Source organism: Triticum urartu, chromosome 2, assembly GCF_003073215.2.
Source record: "Triticum urartu cultivar G1812 chromosome 2, Tu2.1, whole genome shotgun sequence".
Classification (NCBI taxonomy): Eukaryota; Viridiplantae; Streptophyta; class Magnoliopsida; order Poales; family Poaceae; genus Triticum; species Triticum urartu.
This window is the reverse complement of record NC_053023.1, coordinates 571,171,447-571,182,354: the sequence shown is the minus strand read 5'-3', so window position 1 is coordinate 571,182,354 and position 10,908 is coordinate 571,171,447.

The following is a 10,908-nucleotide window of genomic DNA, read 5'->3' as shown; positions in this document are numbered from 1 at the left end:
AATTCAATTTTAAACTACTCAAATTTGAAATCCAATGGTTCAAACAGAAACTTCAACAAATTTTGAATCTAATGCAAAAAGAATCAATCAATTTGGATCTAAAACATAAAAGTTATAAGCAATATAAAATAAGAACTATTCTGTTTTTAAAACAGAAACGAAAAAAAAACTAACGGGCGCTACGGGGTGTGCGAGCTGAAACTAAACAGCGCTCGGGCGGAAAATAGTAGAAACATGTACGGGCTAAAACAGAAAGACCGATCGGCTAAACCGACTCGACCTGAAACCGAATAAAACTGAAACGAACCAGAACTAAACCGATCTATAAACAGAAAAACCTAACCGTTCGTTAGGTCTAATCTAGCACGTCAATAACAGATCGGACGGAGGGGAATGGCTCACCGCGGTGGGGCGAGCTCCGGTGAGGTCGTCGGCGGCGGTGGCGGCTCGGGGACGATGCAGGTGAGGCCTCCGTGGTCCTCGACGACGGTGAAGACGCCCAGGCGATGCGGAAGACAACGGCGATGCCGATGGTGGTCGCGGTGAGCTCGGGGACGTCAGAGGAGGACGGCGGTGAGGTTGAGGCGGCGATGGCGTTCGGGCGTCGGCGGATGACGGCGCTCCGGTGGGTTTCGGGCTCGGGCGAAGGCATGGGGGGATGCGGACGAGCGATGGGGTTGCGGTGGTGATCTTAGGTGGCGGCAAGGTGGTCGGGGTCGAGTGCTGCGGCGGCAATGGCGTGGCGGCGGAGCTCGGGCTCCGGCGAGGGATTCAGGCGATGGAGAGGGGTTCGGGGGTCAGGAAGGGAGAACGGGGTGAGGAGGGGGTATTATATATAGAGGGGGGTTCCTTGGTGGAGGGGGTGAATCGGGGGAGGATCCCACGATCTCCGGGATACGGCGGCGGCGGCGGTGGTTCTGGCGTGGGGAGGAAGAAGAGGAAGATGCGGGTGGGGCGATCGGGTGGTGGGACCCAGCGGTCAGCGGCACAGGGCGAGCGAGGAGAGAGCGGGCGACCGAGGCGAAGGGGCTCCGGGCGTGCGCGTGGCTGCTGGGCCAGCCTGGCGCGTAGATGGGCCGAGGGAGAGCGAGAGAGAGAAAGTTAGGTGGGCCCTTGGTCCGTTGGCTTCGGCTATTTTTTTAAAGCACAGACAAGAAAACTAAATAAAGGAAAAACAATAATACTTTTATATAGACATTATATATCAAAATGACCGGAAGAATAAATCCTACAACATGAACATTTTTACATGTGAAAATAAAAAATTCTATAAATATCAAAAAGTGCTATGATGCAATTAAAATTCAAATAAATTACATTAAGATACCAAAATTATTTCAAACTAAATTTTCTCCATTTTTATAATGTAGGGAATCATTTTACCCTATTTTCTATATAGTTTAATTTTGGAGAAAAATAATTTCGAAATAAAAACCAAATAACTCCAAATGGTTTTGAATTAAAAAAATTCAAACCATCTTCAAACCTTTCTTCATACTTCCAACTCATATTTCATATACATTGAAGAAGTCATTTTATCTTCCCTCATGAAAATCATTGAGTTGCATAAAGTTTATGAATTTGAAATACTTTCAGATGGAATTCAAATATTCTTTTTTCAAAAACCCTTTTCATTTCAAATGGAAGAAGTCATGTCATCTTCACACTAGTGTTATGATGATGAAATGAATTTGAATCCTCAGAGATCAAAAGTCAAAAAGAAAGCCTGGGAAAGTCATTTCATTCCCTCTCATTAAACTTTCAAAAAGTTTCAAATTCCACTCAATTTCACACAATCAATCACTCAACAATCAAACAAACAAATCAGAATTATTTATTTAATATAACATTCCAAAATTTAGAATTTTTGGGATGTTACATTTCGATCATGTGGCTATCCTAAACACAGGTCACAAACACCTAGAGTTCGTACTAGAATAACACCTTAAGACACAAATCAACACCCTAATGTCACCTAGATACTCCAATGTCACCTCAAGTATCCATGGGTATGATTATAATGCATCACACAATCTCAGATTCATCTATTCAACCAACACATAGAACCTCAAAGGGTGCCCCAAAGTTTCTACTGGAGAGTCAAGACGAAAACATGTGCCAACCCCTATGCAAAGATTCCCAAGGTCATGGAACCCGCAAGTTCATCACCAAAACATAAATCAAGTGGATCATAGAATACCCCATTGTCACCACAGGTATCCCACGCAAGACATACATCAAGTGTTCTCAAATCCTTAAAGACCCAATCCGATAAGATAACTTCAAAGGGAAAACTCAATCCATTACAAGAGAGTAGAGGGGGAGAAACATCATAAGATTCCAACTATAATAGCAAAGCTCGCGATACATCAAGATCGTACCACCTCAAGAACACGAGAGAGAGAGAGAGAGATCAAACACATAGCTACTGGTACATACCCTCAGCCCCGAGGGTGAACTACTCCCTCCTCGTCATGGAGAGCGCCGGGATGATGAAGATGGCCACCGGAGGGGGATTCCCCCTCCGGGCAGGGTGCCGGAACGGGTCTAAATTGGTTTTTGGTGGCTACGGAGGCTTCTGGCGGTGGAACTCCCGATCTATTCTGCTCCCCGGAGTTTTTAGGATATATGGGTATATATGGGAGGAAGAAGTACGTCAGTGGACCTCCGGGCTGTCCACGAGGCAGGGGGCACGCCCAGGGGGTGGGCGCGCCCCCACCCTCGTGGGCAGCCTGGTACTCTCCTGGTCCAACTCCGATACTCCGTGGGCTTCTTCAGGTCCAAAAATAAGTTCCGTGAAGTTTCAGGTCAATTGGACTCCGTTTGATTTTCCTTTTCTGCGATACTCTAAAACAAGGAAAAAACAAAAACTGGCACTGGGCTCTGGGTTAATAGGTTAGTCCCAAAAAGAATATAAAAGTGCATAATAAAGCCCATAAACATCCAAAACAGATAATATAATAGCATGGAACAATCAAAAATTATAGATACGTTGGAGACATATCAATAGAACACCAAGTGTTCCTCCGGTATTTGGGAGTTGCATAATCTCACAGTCATAGGAACATGTAGAAGTTATGGAGAAAGCAATAGCAGTAAACTAAACGATCATCATGCTAAGCTAACGGATGGGTCAAGTCAATCACATCATTCTCTAATGATGTGATCCCGTTCATCAAATGACAACTATTGTCCATGGCTAGGAAACTTAACCATCTTTCATTAACGAGCTATCAAGTAGAGGCATACTAGTGACACTCTGTTTGTCTATATATTCACACATGTACTAAGTTTCTGGTTAATACAGTTCTAGCATGAATAATAAAATTTTATCATGATATAAGGAAATAAATAATAACTTTATTATTGCCTCTAGGGCATATTTCCTTCGGTCTCCCACTTGCACTAGAGTCAATAATCTAGTTCACATCGTCATGTGATTCAACACCAATAGTTCACATCTTTATGTGATTAGTTCACATCTTCATGTGACTAATACCCAAAGGGTTTACTAGATTCAATAATCTAGTTCACATCGCTATGTGATTAACACCCAAAGAGTGATCATGTTTTGCTTGCGAGAGAAGTTTAGTCTACAGGTCTGCAACATTCAGATCCGTATGTATTTTGCAAATTTCTATGTCTACAATACTCTGCACAGAGCTACTCTAGCTAATTGCTCCCACTTTCAATATGTATCTAGATCGAGACTTAGAGTCATCTAGATTGGTGTAAAAAGCTTGCATCGACGTAACTCTTTATGACAAACTCTTTTATCACCTCCATAACCGAGAAACATTTCCTTAGTCCTCTAAGGATAATTTTGACCGTTGTCCAGTGATCCACTCCTGGATCACTATTGTACCCTCTTGCCAAACTCTTGGTGAGGTACACAATAGGTCTAGTACATAGCATAGCATACTTTATAGAACCTATGACAGGGAGTGACATTTCATTCTCTTTCTATTTTCTGCCATGGTTGGGTTTTGAGTCTCTACTCAACTTCACACCTTGCAACATAGGCAAGAACTCCTTCTTTGATTGTTCCATTTTGAATTACTTCAAAATCTTGTGAAGGTATGTACTCATTGAAAAATATATCAAGCGTCTTGATCTATCTCTATAGATCTTGATGCTCAATATGCAAGTAGCTTCAGCGAGGTATTTCTTTGAAAAACTCTTTTCAAACACTCCTTTATGCTTTCCAGAAAACTCTACATCATTTCTGATCAACAATATGTCATTCACATATACTTATCAGAAAGGGTGTAGTGCTCCCACTCACTTTCTTGTAAATACAGGCTTCACCACAAGTTTGTATAAAACCATATGCTTTGATCACACTATCAAAACATATATTCCAACTCTGAGAGGCTTGCACCAGTCCATAAATGGATCGCTGGAGCTTGCACACTTTGTTAGCACCTTTTGGATCGACAAAACCTTCTGGTTGCATCATATACAACTCTTCTTAAAGATATCTGTTAAGGAATGTAGTTTTGACATCCATTTGCCAAATTTCATAAAATGCGGCAACTGCTAACATGATTCGGACAGACTTTTAAGCATCGATACGAGTGAGAAAATCTCATCATACTCAACACCTTGAACTTGTCGAAAACCTTTTGCGACAATTCGAGCTTTGTAGATAGTAACACTACTATCATCGTCCGTCTTTCTCTTGAAGATCCATTTATTCTCAATGGCTCGCCGATCATCGGGTAAGTCAATCAAAGTCCATACTTTGTTCTTTATACATGGATCCCATCTCAGATTTCATGGCCTCAAGCCATTTTGCGGAATATGGGCTCATCATCGCTTCCTCATAGTTCGTAGGTTCGTCATGGTCAAGTAACATGATCTCCAGAACAGGATTACCGTACTACTCTGGTGCGGATCATACTCTGGTTGACCTACGAGGTTCGGTAGTAACTTGATCTGAACTTTCATGATCATCATCATTAGCTTCCTCACTAATTGGTGTAGGAATCACTGGAACTGATTTCTGTGATGAACTACTTTCCAATTCGGGAGAAGGTACAATTACCTGATCAAGTTCTACTTTCCTCCCACTCACTTCTTTCAAAAGAAACTCCTTCTCTAGAAAGGATCCATTCTTAGCAACGAATATCTTGCCTTCGGATTTGTGATAGAAGGTGTACCCAACAGTTTCTTTTGGGTATCCTATGAAGACGCACTTCTCCAATTTGGGTTCGACCTTATCAGTTTAAAACTTTTTCACATAAGCATCGCAACCCTAAACTTTAAGAAACGACAGCTTTGGTTTCTTGCCAAACCATACTCATATCTTCTCAAATCATCTGTGAATGTTAGAAAATAACGATACCCGCCGCGAGCCTCAACACTCATCGGACAGCATACATCGGTATGTATTATTTCCAATAAGTCAATGGCTCGCTCCATTGTTCCAGAGAACGGAGTCTTAGTCATCTTGCTCAGGAGGCATTGTTCACAAGCATCAAATAATTCATAATCAAGTGATTCCAAAAGTCCATCCGCATGGAGTTTCTTCATGCGCTTTACACCAATATGACCTAAACGGCAGTGCCACAAGTATGTTGCACTATCATTATCAACTTTGCATCTTTTGGCATCAATATTATGAATATGTGTATCACTACGATAAAGATTCAATAAACCATTTATATTAAGTGTATGACCATAGAAGGTTTTTATTCATCTAAACAGAACAACAATTATTCTTGACTTAAATGAATAACTGTATTGCAATAAACATGATCCGATCATATTCATGCTCAACGCAAACACCAAATAACATTTATTTTAGGTTCAACACTAATCCCGAGGGTAAAAGGAGTGTGCGATGGTGATCTTATCAACCTTGGAATCATTTCCAGCACACATCGTCACCTTGCCCTTAACTAGTCTCTATTCATTTTGCAACTCCTGTTTCGAGTTACTAATCTTAGCAACTGAACCGGTATCAAATACCCTGGGGTTACTATGAACACTAGTAAAGTACACATCAATAACATGTATATCAAATAAACTTTTGTTCACTTTGCCATCCTTCTTATCCGCCAAGTATTTGGGGTAGTTCCGCTTCCAGTGACCATTCCCTTTGCAGTAGAAGCACTCAATTTCAGGCTTAGGTCTAGCTTTGGGCTTCTTCACGGGAGTGGCAACTTGCTTGCCATTCTTCTTGAAGTTCCCTTTCTTTCCCTTGCCCTTTTACTTGAAACTAGTGGTCTTGTCAACCATCAACACTTGATGCTTTTTTCTTGATTTCTACATTCGCCAATTTGAGCATCGCAAAGAGCTTGGGAATCATTTCTGTTATCCCTTGCATATTATAGTTCATCACGAAGTTCTAGTAACTTGGTGATAGTGACTAGAGAACTTTGTCAATCACTGTCTTATCTGGAAGATTAACTCCCACTTGATTCAAGTGATTGTAGTACTCAGACATTCTGAGCACATGCTCACTAGCTGAGCAATTCTCCTCCATCTTGTAGGCAAAATACTTGTCAGAGGTCTCATACCTCTCGACTCGGGCATGAGTCTGAAATACAAATTTCAGCTCTTGGAACATCTTATATGCTCCATGGCGTTTCAAAACGTTTTTGAAGTCCCGGTTCTAAGTCATAAAGCATGGTGCACTAAACTATCAAGTAGTCATCATACCGAGCTTTGCCAAACGTTCATAACGTGTGCATCTGCTCCTGCAATAGGTCTGTCACCTAGCGGTGCATCAAGGACATAATTCTTCTGTGCAGCAGTGAGGATAATCCTCATATCACAGATCCAATCCGCATCATTGCTACTATCATCTTTCAACATAGTTTTCTCTAGGAACATATCATAAATAAAATGGGGAAGCTATATGCGAGCAATTGATCTACAACATAGATATGCAAATACTATCAGGACTAAGTTCATGATAAATTTAAGTTCAATTAATCATATTACTTAAGAACTCGCACTTAGATAGACGTCCCTCTAATCATCTAAGTGATCACGTGATCCATATCAACTAAACCATGTTCGATCATCACGTGAGATGGAGTAGTTTTCAATGGTGAACATCATTATGTTGATCATATCTACTATATGATTCATGCTCGACCTTAGTTCCGAGGCCATATCTGCATATGCTAGGCTCATCAAGTTTAACTCGAGTATTCAGCGTGTGCAAAACTGGCTTGCACCCGTTGTATGTGAACGTAGAGCTCATCACACCCGATCTTCACGTGGTGCCTCAGCACGACGAACTGTCGCAATGGTGCATACTCAGGGAGAACACTTATACCTTGAAATTTAGTGAGAGATCATCTTATAATGCTACAGTCGTACTAAGCAAAATAAGATGCATAAATGATAAACATCACATGTCATCAAAATATGTAACATGATATGGCCATTATCATTTTGTGACTTTGATCTCCATCTCCAAAGTACCGTCATGATCTCCATCATCTTGATCTCTATCAACGTGTCGTCACATGGTCGTCTCGCCAACTATTACTTTTGCAACTATTGCTATCGCATAGCGATAAAGCAAAGCAATTGTATGGCGCTTGCATCTTATGCAATAAAAAGACAACCATAAGGCTCCTGCTAGTTGCCGATAACTTTAACAAAACATGATCATATCATACAACAATTTATATCTCATCATGTCTTGACCATATCACATCACAACATGTCCTACAAAAACAAGTTAGACATCCTCTACTTTGTTGTTGCAAGTTTTACGTGGCTGCTACGGGCTTCTAGCAAGAACCGTTCTTACCTACGCATCAAAACCACAACGTGGTATAGTGATTGCGTTTTGATCTTTAGAAAGAACCCTGTTCATTGAATCCGATTCAACTAAAGTTGGAGAAACTGACACCCACTAGCCACCTATGTGCGGAGCATGTCGGTAGAACCAGTCTTGCGTAAGCGTACACGTAATGTCGGTATGAGCCGCTTCATCCAACAATGCCGCTGAATCAAGAATCAACTAGTGACGACAAGCAATATGTATATACCCACGCCCACAACTCCTTTGTGTTCTACTCATGCATATAACATCTATGCGTAGACCTGGCTCTGATGCCACTGTTGGGTAACGCAGTAATTTCAAAAAAATTCCTACGCACATGCAAGATCTATCATGGTGATGCATAGCAATGAGAGGGGAAGAGTGTTGTCCACGTACCCTCGTAGACCATAAGTGGAAGCGTTATGACAACGCGGTTGATGTAGTCGAACGTCTTCACGATCAGACCGATCCTAGCACCGAAGGTACGGCACCTCCGCGATCTGCACACGTTTAGCTCGGTGACATCCCGTGAACTCTAGATCCAGCTGAGTATCGAGGGAAAATTTCATCAGCACGGCGGCGTGATGACGATGATGATGAAGCTATCGGAACAGGGCTTCGCCTAAGCACTGCAACGATATGACCAAGGTGGATTATGGTGGAGGGGGGCACCGCACACGGCTAAGACAATTGTCAACTTGTGTGTCTATGGAGTGCCCCCCTCCCCCGTATATAAAGAAGTGGAGGAGGGGGAGGGCCGGCCCTCTATGGTGCGCCCTGGAGGAGTCCTACTCCCACCGGGAGTAGGATCACCCCCCTTCCCTAGTTGGACTAGGAGAGGAAGGAAGAGGGAGGAAGGAGGAAGGAAAGGGGGCCGCCCCCCACCCAATTCGGATTGGGCTTGGGGGGCGCGCCCCCTCCTAGGATTCCTTCTCCTCTCTCCCACTATGGTCCAATAAGGCCCATATACCTCCCCGGGGGTTCCGGTAACCTCCCGGTACTGGGGTAAATGCCCGAACTCACCCGTAACCATTCCGATGTCCAAACATAGTCATCCATTATATCGATCTTTACGTATTGACCATTTAGAGACTCCTCGTCATGCCCGCGATCACATCTGGGTCTCTGAACAACCTTTGGTACATCAAAACACATAAACTCATAATAACGATCATCACCGAATGTTAAGCATGCGGACCCAACGGGTTCGAGAACTATGTAGACATGACCGAGACCCATCTCTGGTCAATAACCAATAGCGGAACCTGGATGCTCATATTGGTTCCTACATATTCTACGAAGATCTTTACCGGTCAAACCGCATAACAACATACGTTGTTCCCTTTGTCATCGGTATGTTACTTGCCCGATATTCGATCGTCGGTATCATCATACCTAGTTCAATGTCGTTACCGGCAAGTCTCTTTACTCGTTTTGTAATGCTACATCTCGTAACTAACTCATTAGTCACATTTCTTGCAAGGCTTATAGTGATGTGCATTACCGAGAGGGCCTAGAGATACCCCTCCGATACACGGAGTGACAAATCCTAATCGCGATCTATGCCGACTCAACAAACACCATAGGAGACACCTGTAGAGAATCTTTATAGACACCCAGTTACGTTGTGACGTTTGATAGCACACTAAGTGTTCCTCCGGTATTCGGGAGTTGCATAATCTCATAGTCATAGGAACATGTATAAGTTATGGAGAAAGCAATAGCAGTAAACTAAACGATTATCGTGCTAAGCTAACGGATGGGTCAAGTCAATCACATCATTATCTAATGATGTGACCTCGTTCATCAAATGACAACTATTGTCCATGGCTAGGAAACTTAACCATCTTTGATTAACGAGCTAGTCAAGTAGAGGCATACTAGTGACACTCTGTTTGTCTATGTATTCACACATGTACTAAGTTTCCGGTTAATACAGTTCTAGCATGAATAATAAACATTTATCATGATATAAGGAAATAAATAATAACTTTATTATTGCATCTAGGGCATATTTCCTTCACAAGGGACCCGTCGGGGAGGCCGGCAAGGACACTACCGAGGAGGCCGGCAAGGGTGCCACCGAGGAGGCCGCCAAGGAGCCTGCCGGGGAGGCCGGCAAGGCCACTGCCGAGGAGGCCGCCAAGGAACCTGCTGGGGAGGGGATGGACGACGACCAACCTTCCTCCCATGCAGCCCCCGCCTTGGGAAAATACTCGAAGGTGGGTGACGACTTGTTCGTCCGCCTCCTAGGGACGGCGAGCGCCAGGGCGCGAGCCGAAGGGGAGGTGTTTGATGATGAGGCGCTCGCCACCGCCGGGCTCTAGGTTGTTGACAAACCGAGCGCCGGCAACGGAGGTTCCGAAGAGGAGCAGCTTCTCCGAGCCATGAGCACCAACTTCCAGAAGCTCCAGGCGCTCCTCCGTGCCCGCCAAGACAAGGTGAAATCCAGGATGGCGGCGGTGGACAAGGCGGAGGCAGATTTTTAGGAGCACGTCACTCAGATGCTGGTCTGGTGGCGAGGCCCGGGAAGAACTGAGGGATGCCCAGGGTAGGCTGGAGGACCGCAAGCGGGAGCTCATCCTGAAGCAGGCCGAGATCGAGAAGGCCCAAGAGGTGGCGAAAGAATAGGCCGCCAAGGATGAAGCCGCCCGGGTGCAGCAGCAAGCTTTGCTGGACACCCAGGAGGAAGACCTTGTCGCCCGCGAGCAGGCGCTTGCCGCCACGCTCCGCGGCAAGGACGAGGAGATCGAGAAGATCAGCGCGCAATGGACCCAGGAGCTGGAGCAGAGGCACAAGGAGGCACTCGATGCTCTGGCCCTGGAGCTAGAGCGGGAGGAGCTGAAGAAGAAGGTCTTAGGGGTGACGGAGGAGAGGGACATGGTCAACCGCTCTCTAGAGGATTCGCAGGTCACCGTCTCCGACCAGATCCAACTGCTCTCCGAGGCCAACAGCTCCATTGACGATCTGAAGCTGCAGCTGGGCGCTTTGGAGGGGAAGCTTTAAGAGGCCACAACTCGGGAGGAGACCCTGAACAAGGTCCTCGAGACCGAAAAGCAGCTGCGGAGTGATGACGCCGCCGCCCATAAGGACTATGAGGACGACGTGAATCTCTGGAT